Source organism: Pholcus phalangioides, unplaced genomic scaffold (assembly GCF_987345545.1).
Source record: "Pholcus phalangioides strain wild (caught in Gottingen) unplaced genomic scaffold, Ppha-v1.0 ptg000027l_1, whole genome shotgun sequence".
NCBI lineage: Eukaryota > Metazoa > Arthropoda > Arachnida > Araneae > Pholcidae > Pholcus > Pholcus phalangioides.
This window is the reverse complement of record NW_028301617.1, coordinates 13,162,851-13,179,321: the sequence shown is the minus strand read 5'-3', so window position 1 is coordinate 13,179,321 and position 16,471 is coordinate 13,162,851.

Sequence of the window (16,471 nt, the reverse complement as noted above, 5' to 3'; positions counted from 1 at the left end):
ATTGAGCGGGTTATGGACATTTCAAAGTGTAGACTTACGTGAGAATTTATTGCACTTTTTTTAGAAATCAGCAGAGGCAGTGAGTCTCTAATAAACGGATTTAAATTGCTTTAAATGTAGTCATACGCCTTTTTAGAATCTACACTTCATCATAAATACGTTTTCGGAAAAATCGGATTTTTTAATCATTTGTGACACTACTAGGTTAAAAACTAACTAACTAACCAATTCACTCACTCCCTCACTCACTTACTGACCATTCACTCACTCCCTCACTCACTTACTGACCATTCACTCACTCCCTCACTTACCAATTCACTCACTCCCTCACTTACCAATTCACTCACTCCCTCACTCACTAACCAATTTACTCGCTCGCTCAATCACTTACTCACTCAGTCACTACTGGGTCACTCACTCACCCGCTCAATCACTAACCAATTTACTCGCTCGCTCAATCACTTACTCACTCAGTCACTACTGGGTCACTCACTCACCCGCTCAATCACTGACTCGATCAATCACTTACTCACTTGGTCACTCAGTCACTACTGGATCACTCACTCACCCGCTCAATCACTTACTCACTCAGTCACTCACTGGGTCACTCAATCACTTACTTACTCAGTCACTCGGTCACTCAATCACTGACTCGGTCACTGGATCAATCACTCAATCACTGACTCGGTCACTCAATCACTGACTCACTCAGTCACTCACTGGGTCACTCACTCACTCAGTAACTCAATCGCTCACTCCCTCGCATTGAACTGTTGTCGGTGAATTGCTAGTCGGTGAATTTTCCTAGTGGTGAATTGCATGGCGGTGAATTGTCGGTCGGTGAGTTTTCCTAGCGGTGAATTGCATGGCGGTGAATTGTTGGTCGGTGAATTTTCCTGGCGGTGAATTGTTGGTCGGTGAATTTTCCTAGCGGTGAATTGTTGGTCGGTGAATTTTCCGGCGGTGAATTGTTGTCGGTGAATTGCTGGCAGTGAATTTTCCGGACACGGGCCACTAGTAGGGCAGTTAAAAGGAAGCATTACAGTACCGATTAAAAAACTCTAAAGATGTGGTGTCAATCTTGGAGGTCCCAATACAGGGGCGGCTCGAGCTTACCTGCTGCCCGGGTGCGAAGCCTCATGTGCCGCCCCTGCTGGTGACCTTGCCAGGAGGCTCATAGGGATTCGGTGAAGGGCACCTGGAAATAAACGATTTTTTTCAGAAGAAAGCCGCACATTTTACCGTGCAAAATGTGCGTGACCATACGTCCTGCTTTTGAAGTAGAACACTTTTTGCCTTTGTTTTTTGTTCTGGAATTATTTTACCATCCTTAATAAATGCTAGATAACTTAATCCTTGAAAGAGCACTTATTTTTGTGAGCCATCATCACTTATCCTGTGAAGATGATATTTAACGGGGTAATTTTTATTAAGAAAATTTTTTCAAAGGTGTTTCTGGTATTCCAGGGGCCGGTTCAAGTGAAAAACCAAAATTTTCCTTTGCCTTCATTTGACTATTGTGGATCAAATTCTGAGTGAGGGTATGGGCCCCCAGGCTCGGATCTTTCGCAGGCCCCCTCCCAGTCAGATTTCTCATGGCCCCTTCTATAGTTAATTTATAGCCCGAAAAAGCCAAAAAATTGAGAATTATCCCGGGCTCTTGTGGGGGGGTCATGGGTGAGGGAACCAAAATGCACATATGGCCCTTGTTATAGAGTTCAGAGGTGGCGCTTGGCCATGCGACCCATTGCGGCCACATGGGGGCACCGCTTAAGAGGATGGATGCTAAATCCGGGGTGAATGGGTAAAAAAAATTCCATTGGCCAAAAAAAACGAAACTGTCGGCTCTGGAGGGGCGCAAAATCCGAAATGAAGGGCCGAAAAAAATGTTTTGTTAGGAATTGTTTGGATAAATTGTGAGGGAGGGGCATGACCTTCTAAGGGTAGGGCTGACAGGGCTCCAGCTTGAGGCCCTGGACTAAATCCTTATAACTTTTCTTTTTTCACTCTATAAATTCACTGTAGAAGGGGCGCCGTGGAAAATCGGGCATGGGCCCCACGAAAGATTCCCTGACGCAGGAGGTAGGGCCTATGGAGGGAGCAATTGGTAGGAGGCGCAAAAAATAAGTCCCACACGGGTACTGATTTTGTCTCGAGCCGCCCAGATAGCTTACATTCTTGTTTCTGGTATTACGATCAGAGGCCTTGTCTATTTTCTCAACGTTTCCGTTGTCCAGGTATGGTATGACTCAAAAGCTGATGTCGTGAATTTTTACTGTGTTAAATTTTGTTGTCTTAAGTAAAGTCTATGCCGCCGCCGGGGTGCGCCGCACCCCTTGCAAACTCGCTTAAGCCGCCCCTGTCCCAATACATTATCACAGCAATGTAGTTTTAAAAAATTTTAAATTTCGCGGTATTTGGTCTCTTGGAGTTCGTTATAACTGAATTTCTTTATTTCTTTTCAGCAGAGGCAATGGATTGGCACCCCCTTTCAAAATTCATAAAAAATACCCCAGAACAATCATTCTCTATTCGATTTTTATAAACATATTCCCCATCAGACCACTCAGTACTGGCTGAAGATAGCTTTGTGCTAAACTAGATGGCTATCCGTCTGTAATTGCATGAAAACGGTGGCTTTTTTACAAGCTTTCATTTTTCACCCATCTACTTCTTGGATTACATTTACTACCGACAAACCAGTCACGACCCAGGCTCTGTCCCTCCAGGGATATAAGCCTTTTACCCTTGCGTGTCTTTGTCTGTTTTCTTTATGGCAGCCCTCTTTGAATGAAAATTCTGAACACACACAATTTTCTGTCTTTACAGTTATTCCATTTTGCTTAAACCTCTTCTACAGTTTGTGTCAGGGCCTACTGTCACCCCCAAGTCGTAAAACCACCGAGATTACATGAACCACTTTTTATATTTCCTTCCTCATGTTAATGTTACTTGAATGGGGAAAAATTACGAAAAAGATATTCTATGTATTTTGTTTGAAATTACATTTTTTTAGTCAGAGTGACTAAAAAAATTTAATGTCACAAATTTCTTCGCGGCCCCCGTATCAGTAGCCGTAGCTCCCCTTTTGTAAGATTTTCATCCGTGGACCCCCTGGAATATCCTAGGGCCCCCGGTTGAGAACCACTGGTCTAGGTCATAGTCGACAGGTCAAAATCCCAGCAGGGTTAAAATCCCGCATTGAAAATTTTAGTTTTACCTTATACACCGCACCGTTTTTTTGTCGGCATATGCATTTCTCACGGCGAGGGGCATTCTGGGGCGCCAATCCAGATGATAAATTGCGATCAACTAAAATTTTTAAATTTTAATTTCACGGTATAAGCCGACTTTCTGTCTGGATTTTCATTCCTCCCATCGTTGGGGCTCCGATAAGGATAATAAATTGCGATCAAATACATTTTGAAATTTTTATTTCAACGTATAAGCCACGCTTCGCGGTTTCTGTCGGTAATTTTATAACGGTGTTCTTTGTTCTCACCTAGAACACTGTTGCCTCCTAAATTTTTCCCTATAGTTTCCCTAATTCTCCATTTCCGCGCCTACACTGGGCGAAAGGGTTTTATGCTTTTTTTTTTGGGCCCCCACTTGATTGGAAACACCTGCTAACATGTTTACATTTTGAATGTCGAAGTTTTCGACTAGATCTCAGATTCGACCCTTTCGGAATTTCAACCCTGTTGGGATTTTGGCCTGACGGGAATATGGCTCAGACCCATCTCCTACTACTGATGCTAGAAAAAACAATTAATGGAGTAAAGTGAATATAAAGATAAGTTTAATTTTCTCCATCAGCAACCTGGTAACAGAGAGCCTCAGCTTCTTATTGTTAAAAGCCGTGTTTGAGTTCCAAAGCTGCGTGAAGTTATCTCGTTTTAAACATCGAATTTTCGCACATAAAACTCTAGGGTGACAAAAATTTTTTTACGAAAACTGGCTTATGAAACTAGAGCTTCAAAAACCGAAATAAAAAATAGCACTTTTTATTTATTTATTTATTGTGAATGGCAGGATGGCGTTCACATCACTGGGGGGAAAAAGAAACAAATAAACATACAAAGTAATAAAATAAACATACGAAGGAATAAAATAAACATACAAAGGAATAAAATAAACATACAAAGGAATAAAATAAACATACGAAGGAATAAAATAAACATACAAAGGAATAAAATAAACATACAAAGGAATAAAATAAACATACGAAGGAATAAAATAAACATACAAAGGAATAAAATAAACATACGAAGGAATAAAATAAACATACAAAGGAATAAAATAAACATACAAAGGAATAAAATAAACATACAAAGGAATAAAATAAACAAGCAATTAGAATAATAGGAAAAAATATATGCGGTGAAACAAATACGATACACACAACTATTAAAAGAGGTATATGCGATATTACATAAAAGAATACAACGGAAAGTTTCAAAACCAACGACATAACAGAAGCTGGTTCAGAAATGATAAAAACTGAAAACTCTTCGAAAAAAAATGATATTGTGAGAATGTATATTATGCATTCACCATATTATGAGAAATGTAAAAAAAAAGAGGAGATACCGTATAATTTTCGACAAATTTTAAATTATATGTTTAATTGGTGATATCCATCCAAAACATACAGTATTTAATTAACAATATTCCACATAATTTCCATTCCTTACATATTTATAATTAAAGCGTTTCTCGCTCACTCATTCCCTTACTATTTCACTCGCTCGCACACTCATGGACTCTCTAGCTCGATCGCCCACCCGCTCACTCGCTAACGGACTCAGTAGCTCGCTTGATGAATCCCACGCTCACGGACTCTGTAGTTCGTTCGCCCACTCATTCGCCCACCCGTTCACCCACTCACTCGCTCACGGACTCAGTAGCTCGCTCGATGAATCCCGCACTCACCGCTCACGGACTCTGTAGTTCGTTCGCCCACTCATTCGCCCACCCGTTCACCCATTCACTCACTCACGGACTCAGTAGCTCGTTCGAAGAATCTCGCACTCACCCTCTCGCTTATTCACTCGCTCCCTCACTCACCCGCTCACGGACTCAGTAGCTCACTCGATGAATCCCGCACTCACACTCTCGCTCATTCACTCGCTCTTTCACGGACTCTGTACCTTGCTCGCCCACCTGCTCACTCTCTCACGGACTCAGTAGCTCACTCGATGAATCCCGCACTCACCCTGTCGCTTATTCACTCGCTCCCTCACTCACCCGCTCACGGACTCAGTAGCTCGCTCGATGAATCCCGCACTCACCCTCTCACTTATTCACTCGCTCCCTCACTCACCCGCTCACAGACTCAGTAGCTTGCTCGATGAATCCCGCACTCACCCTCTCGCTCATTCACTCGCTCCCTCACTCAACCGCTCACGGAATCTGTAGCTCGTTTGCCCACCCACTCACTCGCTCACCGACTCAGTAGCTCACTCGATGAATCCCGCACTCACCCTCTCGCTCATTGACTCGCTCTCCCAATCACGGACTCTATAGCTTGCTTGCCCACCCACTCACTTGCTCACGGACTCAGTAGCTCGCTCGATGAATCCCGCTCTCTCACCCTCTCGCTCATTCACTCGCTCCTCACTCACCCGCTCACGGACTCTTTAGTTCGCTCGATGAATCCCGCATTCACCCTCTCGCTCATTCACTCACTCCCTCACTCATCCTCTCACTCATTCACTCACCCTCTCACTCATTCACTCACTCCCTCACTCACCCGCTCAAGGACTCAGTAGCTCACTCACCCAACCAACCACTCGCTCGGTCACTCACCCACTCACAGACTCAGTAGCTTGCTCTCCCACTCACTCGCTCACTCGTCTGCTCACCCACTCACTCGCTCATTCGTCTGCTCACCCACTCACTATTTCACTCGCTCACTAACTCAGCAGCTCGCTCGGTCACTCCCTCACTCACCCACTAGTCTACTCACTCGCTTGTTCACTCTTTCACTCGTCCACACACTCACCTGCTCATGGACCCAGTAGATCGCTTGCCGACTCATTGGCCCACCCACTCATCCTTTAACTCACTCACTCGCTCATTTACCCACTCACCCACTCATTCACCCACAAACTTGCCCGTTCACTCGCCCACTCATTCACCAAGTCACTCGCTCACTCGTTCGCCCCCTCACTCGCGGACTAGTTGGTAGTTCGCTCACTCGCTCACGGACTTGGTAGCTTCGTGACGAACTGTTGTCAGTGAATTTTCCGTCGATGAATTGCTGGTCGGTGAATTTTCCTAGCAGTGAATTAATGTTGGTGAATTTTCCATAAACCATTCGGCTCGGAGCAGTGCCCCGGTTGTCCCAGACTAGTTACGGCCCAAGGTCTCATAAATATCTGATATTAAATCGAACTTCACAGCCATTGAACCCGGGTTTTAATTTTCGTCATAAGATAGCAGCAATTTGATTTCTTGTAATTACTGAGGGGCTCTTCCGCCAGTGGCGGCCACCCCCCCCCCCCCCTTCTCTCCACAACATATCTTGTTTATTCCATCTCACCTTATCAGATTGCTATGAAAAGCGACATGGCAAAGCCCCAACTTACAGACGAATTTTAAAATTCGGGCTGACAGAGTCCGGAACGATTCTTACAACTTGATTTTTCACACTATAAATTAACCACAGAATTGCCCCCGTGAAAAAGCTGGTTTGGGGGTCCACCAACTATCCCAGCCCAGGGATCCTGCTGCAGGATGGTGGGTGTGCAAGTCTCTTGGTACATACACATAATTTGGTCCCGATCAGTCAAACGGTTCCCGATATAGTCAAGAGTTGAATGAAAACTTACCAAAAAACGTAACCGATTTCTGTTGCATAGAATCAGGCCTTTTTCGAATTTGTGATTTTATATTATAGAATATAAAACCCAGCACGTGTAAATTAATCTCGAAACATTATCGAATTAAAAAAATCGTGGGGGGAAATGTGTCATATTCGTGCATATATTTAGAATGTGCGGGGAGGTTGATTCAACACCACACTAAATATATATTTCTAATGTGTAGTTGGTTGACACTCTGTGTCATTATAGCAAGGTGTGACACAATAAGAGCCATACGTTAGGTGACCATACATCCCGTACTTCCGTGCACAGTCCCGGTCTTTTCTGTTTTTTTGGCTGTTCGAATATTTTGCAAAAATTTCCCGGTTTATCACGTATTTTCAGCGAAGCAACTTTACTTTAATTCTTAATTTTATTCATCAATGAAAAAATCAAGAAATTATATCAAGACAACAAACAAGAAAAATCATCTCACATTTTTTTCATATCTTTTTATTTTAATTCCCTACAATTTGAAGCTGGCTTCAATTCTAGAGATTGGCGACTTTTCTATGATTTTAGCACGAGTTGGCAAATATGCTTTCTTCTAGCAACAATTTTAGTGATAATTTGCGATGTTCCGTATTTCTAAGCTTAATTTACAGTATTTTCTGGAGCAAATATGGTCAGTCTACCAATGATGACACTACGGGTCATAAAAACTCAATAGATGTCACTGCACATAACTTGTAGTCTGTAACAAATATAAGTAAACAAATCAACTTTCTACCAAAGCCTAAAACTTAGTAAGAGCTAGGGTGACCATACGTCCCGTATTTCCCGGGACAGTCCCGGTATTTTCTGTATTTTTGGTCGTCCCGACTTTTTCGCAAAAGTGTCCCGGTTTTTCCCGTATTTTACACGACGCTTACTTGAATTTTTATTCTTTATTGAAGTCAAAGATTGAAATTATTTTTCAACTAATAAACTATATTATGATAATTACAACTATAAATGAGAATATTTATCTCCCACATTTGTCTTGGTGAACGTTTTTTTCGTGAAATTCATTTTAATCCACTGCAATTTGCAGTAACGTTTCATTCCCCGCCATTGTTATTTTACCGTAATTTTAACAATATTTGGCAATTTTTCTCGGTTTTGGCGTCATTTTTGGCGATAATTGGCGATGTCCCGTATTTGGAATCTCAATGTCCCGTATTTCTCTCGAGGAAATATGGTCAGCCTAGTAAGAGCCCACTACACTTCTCTCAGTTTATGTTAATGTCTTGGCATATAAAGACTCGTTAGATGTCACTGTAGACAGTTAGTTGTCTGTAACAAATATAAGTAAACACATCCCTAAACATAATAAAAGCAAAATACACACCACTCAGCCATTAAGAAGAAATATAAGGTGTGTATACAATATGATGCACTGAATATAGTGGTGCATTGCTTATTGCTGTGCATTGAATATAATGGTGCATAGCTTTTTTTGGTGCTCTGAATAGATAGGGTGCTCTACTTATTGTGCTGTATTGCCTATAATGGTTGGTGCATTGCCTGTTTTATACGCCGTATTTCTTATTGTAGTGCTTTGCAAATAATGGTGCATCGCTTATTGTAATGCAGTACTTTTGCTTTTTGCGTATATTATGGTGCTTCGCTTATTGCGATACATCACGTATTGCGGTGAATTACATTTTATGCTGTATTGCGGTGCACTGTAAATAGTGATGCACTGCTATTTTTTGGTGCATTGCGTATTGTAGTGCATCGCGGGCTGCATTGCTTATTCTAATGCATTCCTTATTATGGTGCATTACTTATTGTGTGGTGCATCGCGTGGTGTATTGCTTATTATAATGCAGCGCGTATTGCGTATCGTGCTGTATCGTTTATTGTGGTGCATTGCTGATTGTGGTGCGTTGCGCATTGTTATGCATTATAGTGCATCGCGTGCTATATTTCTCATTGCAATGCAGTGCGTATTGCGTAATGTGATGCATTGCGCTGTATTGCTTATTCTGGTGCACTGCAAATAGTTCTGCATCGCTGATTATAGTGCATCGCTTTCTTATCGTATTTCAGTGATAAAGGTGTATAGTGCTGTATTGCATATTGAGCTGTATTGCTTATTTTGGTGTGTTTTGCGTAGTTATGCATTACGTGTTGTAGTGCATCGCGTGCTTTATTGCTTATTATAATGCAGTACGAATTGCGTATTGTGGTGTATTGTGTTTTGGGGTGTATTGCGCATTGTGGTATATTACGTTTTGTGCTGTATTGCGTATTATGGTCATCGCTGATTGTGGTGCATTGCGTATTGTTATGCATTACGTATTTTAGTACGCCATGCGCCGTATTAATGTCGTACCTACTGCTTATTATGCTGTATTGCTTATTGTGGTGCACTGCAATATGATGAATTGCTGATTGTGGTGCATGGCTATTGTTATGCATCACGTATTGTATTCATCGCACATCATTGCGTGCTGTATTGCTTGCTTAATATAATGCAGTGGTTATTGCTATTGTGCTGTATTGCTTATTGCACTGCACTGCAAATATTGGTACAATGATGGTTTTAGTGCATCGCATTCTGCGTTGTTTGCTTATTATAACGCAGTCCGTACTGCGTATTTTGCTGTATTGCGTATTGTGGGGAATTGCTTATTGCGATGCTTCTCTGATTACAGTGCATTGCTGATTTTTCTGGTTGCGTACTGTTATGCATTACGTGTTGTAGTGCATACGTGCTGTATTGTTTATTGTAATGCAGCGCTTATTGCGTATTGTGGTGCATTGCGTATTACTGTGCTTTGCTTAATGCGATACATTGCGTACTCTGGTGCATTGCATATTGTGCTGTTTTGTTTATCGTAATGCAGTGCTTATTATTATGTACTGTGGTGCAGTGCTTATTATTATGTACTGTGGTGCAGTGCTTATTATTATGTACTGTGGTGCAGTGCTTATTATTATGTACTGTGGTGCAGTGCTTATTATGTACTGTGGTGCAGTGCTTATTATTATGTACTGTGGTGCAGTGCTTATTATTATGTACTGTGGTGCATTGCATATTATGGTACTTTGCCTATTGCGATGCATCGCGTATTGTGGTGCATTCCCTATCATGGTGCACTACTTATTTTGCTGTTTTGCCGATGGTGGTGCATTGCGTTTTGTGCTGTATTTCTCATTGTCGTGCACTGCATATAGTGGTAGTATTGTGCTTTATTGCTGATGATGGTGCTTTGCATGTTGAGATTCACCGCATATAGTGGAGCATTGCTTATTGTGTATTTGAAAATTAAAAAAAAAAATTATTGTGTATTATCGTGCCTTATTGTGTGCCTATCGTTGTGTATAACGTATGTATTGCGGTGCATCGAGTATTATGCTGTATTCTATGGCAGTGCATTACTTATTTTGCTGTATTGCCGATGGTGGTGCATTGCGTTTTGCGCTGAATTTCTCATTGCGGTGCACTGCATATAGTGGTAGTACTATGCTTTATTGCGGATGATGAAATCAGAGTGGGAAACTGGTGATTAGATGACTATTTCGCAGGCATTCGCAGTGTCTAAGGAATATTTTGCTTGATAAAGAAATTGTCACGAGTAGTTTGGTCCATTGGAGGAGTTTGGGGGGGGGGGGGTTGGACGCCGAAGCCGTCAAGAAGGCCCCCCTCCTAGTGTGAAATAAATATTCTTTTATTCGCAGTTGTGTGTAATTATCGCAATGTCATTTCGGAGTTTGGAAGATAATTTCAATCGTTGATGTGAAGAATAAAAATCAAGTTGGCTTCGTTGAAATTACGTGAAAAACCGGGACATTTTTGCAAAAAGGTCGGGACAGCCAGAAAAACAGAAGAAACAGGGACTGTCACCTCATTAAAAAGTAATAAAAGCCCAATACCCTTCTTTCAGTTTATGATGGTGTGAGTCCTATGCAAACAGTTTGTTATCTGTCACAGATATAAGTAAACAGACCACGACCTTTTTCACTAATGCTTGCAGTGACGTACTGTACGTCCCGTATTTCCCTAACAGAATCTTCAGCTTTTTTAATGTCCTGACTTTTTTGCAAAAATGTCTCGGTTTTTCACGTATTTCTAACGGAGACAACTCGACCTTTTATTCTTCAAATCAACGATTGAAATTACTTTTCCAACTCAGACATTATAGTGAATTTAAAAAAAAAATGGTTTGCACAGTGAATTTAAAAAAAAAAAAAGAATTTTAATTCACTGGCAATTTGAAGTGGGTCTTCATTTTCCGCATTTGACGACTTTTCTGCGCTTATGAGGTGGCAACTTTGCTTACTACCGGCATCGTTTTTGGCGGTAATTGGCAATGGCTCGTATTTTTCCATATTTCGGAGCCCAATTTCCCGTATTTTTCTCGAGCAAACATGGTCAGCCTAGCCATACCAAACAGCTGCGCCTAAAATTATTGAATTACGCAAAATTTTTATTTTCCCAATTTATTTTTGTGGTGCTCCTGAAGAAATTTTTTGGGGCCCCCCCTGCTCCGATTCACCAGTTAGTGTTTTCAAAATACTGTGTTCGCAATTTTTTTTTTTTAATTAATCAATATAAAAGTTTCACGTCCCGTCCCTGTGCAGCGTCGTTTAGTTCGGGAAGGAGAATATACTTTTTGGGAACCCTCTTCCCTCCCCCCCTCTGGACTCATGCAAATATCTTTTACACAAATATTTTGTGTCTATATATGATAATCTGATTAGGCGGTGCTCGTCGCCTCCCTGCACGTATCATTTAAGACAAGACACTGCTAGCAAAGCCTGACTTTGATCTGGGGCGGGGGGCCATGAGCAAAGCAGAAATTGGGGTCCCTGCGAATGATGTCAGAGGTGTTTGTTGGTTTAGCCAGTAAAAATATGTTATCTGTTGTATTTGCTTAATTAGTTTTCTTGATCACTTATCCCTCAAATTAACCACTCTGATTTACACAGATTGTATATCGTTAGGTCACTCACTCCCTGACACATAATCCCTTTATGTCTTCCCTCCACTCGAAAATACACCTCTGTCTCTAAAGTCACTCTTTTCATCACTCGCCGTGGTTGCACACTTCCTTAGTCACATTCTTTTGGTCAATATTTTGGTCGTTCACTGACCTGGTCCCACGCTCTCTAGGCCGCTCCTATATATGCTTACACAATCTCAAGGTTACTGGGGCTCTCAGGCCATGCTGGCACATTCCCCCGATCACTTTTTTTTTGTCATTCTTTTGGTCGTTCGCGTACCTAGTTTCTGCTCTCTGGGTCACTCTTTGGATCTCTCCTATACTTACACACTCTCTACGTCACTCTTTGGGTCACTCCTATTCTTGCACACTTTTTGGGTCACTCCTATGCTTGCACACTTTTTGGGTCACTCCTATGCTTGCACACTCTCTAGGTTTCTCTCATTCTCGTGTCATCTCTGGGTTTGCTCTTTGGTCATTCATTGACTTGGTCCATTGCTCTGTACATCATTCTTATTGCCGATTATGTGACTCCTCACTGCTTTGATTACTCACATGCTTTCCACATGTTCTGAATCACTCTTACGATCGCTAATCGACCTTGTCCCACGCTCATGCCATGGTCAGTCACATACGCTTACAAACTCTTATGGTAACTCTTGATCGCCATAGGCCATGGGGGACGACCTAAATGTGAGTCGCAGGGGGCTTTCGTGATGAGTCGTACGAATCCACGTACAGTCCTGTTATAAATGCACTTATTGCGTCAAATTTTCCAGTATAATTTCGAAAAACAAAGTCACATGGGTCGCGAAGCTGATCTTGTTGCTGATTTTTGGTCGCGGCTGGAAAAGGTTAAGAATCCCTGGTATACGGTATAGGATTATTGACTGTTATTTATATATATTCTGTTTATTTTATTTTGAAAATAGGAGACTGGCAATAAAAAAAAAAAACCAAAAAAACTACAGTACAGTAATACCGTACAGGACATCACGAAGTGCATAAGATCATTGTATATGTCTTTTCCAGTTGTAGTAATTTTCTTCTTTTTTTGTTATTTGTAAAATAATCGTAAGAATCCTGAAGAGAGAGATTAAAATAAAGGGGCAAAGCCATCATTGGATTGAATTTATCAAAAAACTTCATAATCTCATGACCTTCCTTTGTTTTCTACATATTCAGATAACTTTTAAGAATAATGTGAAAGTTATATAAAAATTTTAGGAGAATTTCGGCAAATGAAAACTATGTTGTGATTCCGTCCGTCGAAAGTCGTACAAACGGGGTTCTCTCTCTCCACTGTATTTCTTTTTTTCTTCGTTCCCTTCTGTTCGGACCTGGAGACCACCCAATGTTCAAATTTGAATGGTTTTGTGCTACCAACTCTGACGTTTATCTATCTATATTGCTCTAAAATAGAATGTTTTAACCCCGGCATCTTGTTCCCGTCTAGTAACATATTGTTCTCTCATATCCACAATAGAGGTTCTTGGGGGTGGAGATGGTTAGGGTGTTCGGGGGGGGTGTCCCTTTGTAGAGCGTGTGGGGGTCTTGGGGCGAGGCCTTGTAACGGGTGTCGGGATATAAAGGGAGTTGCACTCGCGGTGCCGCCCTGACATCGAGCGGTGATGTACCCGGGGATTAGGGGTTTAGGTGTGGTCGTGCTGCTTGGGGGTTGGCTTGGCGGGGGTGTTGGTCTGACCCGGATGTGCTTTCCCGGCCGGCTTGAGTTTTCTCCGGCACACTAATGATCTCACGATCAATCTTATATCACAAAAGCGACAGAGCATGGGCGTGCTCGGTTCTAAACTAAACCCCACCCCAGCATCTGATGACAACCCGGTAACTTTAGATCTTTTCTACTCCCAGGGTTAGGGGCCATTCAAGTATTACGTAAGAAAATTTTCAGCCATTTTTGACTCCCCCCCCCCCTTGTCAGCAAAAGTGAGCAAAACACTGACCCCCCCCCCCCCGGTAAAATTTCGTCAGCAGCTTAGGATATTTCATATCTTCAAAAAGGGGTGGTTGATGACGTAAGCAACCTTCAAACTCCCCTCCCCCCTTGTCATAAAAAGTCAGCAAATCCGAACCCCCCCCCCCGATGCTGACGTAATACTTGAATGATCCCTTATATAACTAAATCGTTTTCACTTTAATGAGTATCAAAGAAAAAATAATCAATCAAAATGGCCATATCCTTCGCTTTGGCCATCCTCCATCTGTTCTTTGTCGGACTTTTTATGAGAGCAAAAGACCTATTTCAGAGAAGTCAGTCCCTGGAAAACTTAATCTTTTCAGTTGAAATTTCATTCCCCTTCTTGAAAAAAAAGACGACCCTAGTGACATAAAAAATCGGTCTCGTAAATGACGAAGTCCTTTGTGTGAGTTTTTTCTTTGACTCCCTTCATATTGGTAGGGTTTAAAGTTGAAGTTGCCTCAGAAAAACAAGAAAAGGGCTTTGCCACACCATTTTTTATCTTCACTGGTGGGGCAAATAGAAAGGCCAGTGGGGCAAAATTCACACTAGTTAACATGTAAAAAAAAGTCTTGTGTCGACCACAGGACAACTGTGGACACTAAAAAATTATTGCATTTCAACACACACACCTTGCAACTAAGAAATTATATTTTTTTCTAATTTAAAAAACCTGATATACGACTCAATGAGGCTTTTTGGATCACGTGATATTTTGAGGGACATACAAGACATTGAGAAGAAATATAAGGAATAAATGTATAATATTTCTCCTCTAAGATACAAGATAACCAATATGGTGACTTCCTGTGCGAATTCAAGAAAGAAACAAATCTAAATTAAAAAAACAGAAATGAATCGTTTTTTCTTCTTTTTAATGGAATCTAGAAATTTTGAATTTTTTTTTAACTTCAAGTTAACGATATGCCGGTTTTTTCCTTCAAAAAATGCTTCATTAAAGCTGCGGTTCTTCGATGTAATTTATATGGGCCCATAATTAATTTAAAAACATCCTAAACTATATGGATTGATGAAATTGGATATTATAAGACAAAAATTCTCAATTTCCCGCTTGAGAAGATATAAATAAAAATTTGAAATCAATGTGTTATTGCATGAATATCCACCTCAAAAAAGTGGGTCTCGCTCATTATTTTATATTTAATTTTCTAGGCTTCGTATCTCTAAGCGAGCTCAATATTTCGAAAACCAAAGATTCAATCGAATTTTTAAAATTATTGATGTGGCGGAAAACCCCACTAAATTTCCGCATTTCTATGCGAAAATCGGCAATTTTAACATTGTATCATCCATTATTAACATATTGATCATCCATTGTATGTCCCTCAGAAGTGATGCTGATTATGACGTCTATTCGAAAAGCCTCATATACGAGAGTAAAATAAATGTGAAATGTAAATTAATTTTGAGGAAAATATACACTGTATCATAAAATATAAATAAATGCAGGGCTTCACAAATCAGAAAAAAAACTTAGGAGCCAGCCAAATTTCGTAGAAGCCAAGCATGTTTTTTTTTTTTTTTTTCGCAAGAAAATGGCTTAAATAATGTTTTTTCGACCTTTCTGAGCCATCCCTTGACTCTAAGCAATCACATGTACAAAATTTTAGGCGCCAATACCGATTTTGTAGTCACCATGGCGACTTGGGATTTGTCCAGCCCTGCATAAGTAAATAAATATATACCTATATATACAGGCAGAGGCGGATTAAACGGCGGGTGCACCGGGCGCCCCGACTTCTGAAGGGCCCAAAAAAAAAAATCCAAACTTTACACTTTTTTTTCAATTTAAGCAGGCAAAATGTTTTCTCTTGCTCCCGAGACGTCAACCGACTAAAATCATCACCACCTAGAGATAGAAGGCCTTCGCACTCTGCTTGTAACGTCAAGTAAGTAGTCCATTGTCCCTCAGAATATTCATTGAAAAAAAAAAATTCCCTGCTCGTGCTAGTATCATCGTTGCGAGGAAAAGAAATGATCGGGCTCAGAATTGGCGATTTCTATGCCCCACATCCAATCACTATGCGGTATTTGTGAGTCAATCATGTATATTTTACGCCAAAATAAGAAGAAACGAAATAGGATGCTGTGTTTCAAAATGTGGCAAACTTGCTAGGTAGTCTGAATGACGTTTATGGCAAACACTGCAGAGGCCTTCTATCTCTAGGTGGTGATGCTAAAATTAGCCTCAGTATGCAAGGTGTATAGGTGACAGGGCGTATGGTATTTTACTGGCGAACAGTTGATCCTAGAGGCATGCTTCTAATTAGAAAATTACCCAAATAACGTGTTGTACTCAGATATGTCATGCAGGTTGCAAGGGGTTATATTGTTTACTTTTTATTCGGACACCTGCCCTCAAAAACCCAATTACAAAGTTGTTGCCCTGTCTCTCTTGATGCCAAAAAAAAAACACGTTCCTAAGTGCAATATTCGCTGTGATATTTGAATTCGAAAAACGATGGAAAGTTGGGGGAAAAAAAAGAAGAGTTTAATACGGGCAAACTTTTATTCGCATTTTTAACGATTTTTTACCTAACTTCCCTCCGTTTTTTTAAAATTCAAATACCTCAGCGAAAACTGCACTTGGAAACGTGGATTTTTTTTTCGTTCGCATCAAGAGAGACACGGCAACAACTTTGTAATTGAGTTTTTGAGGAGAGTTGTCCATA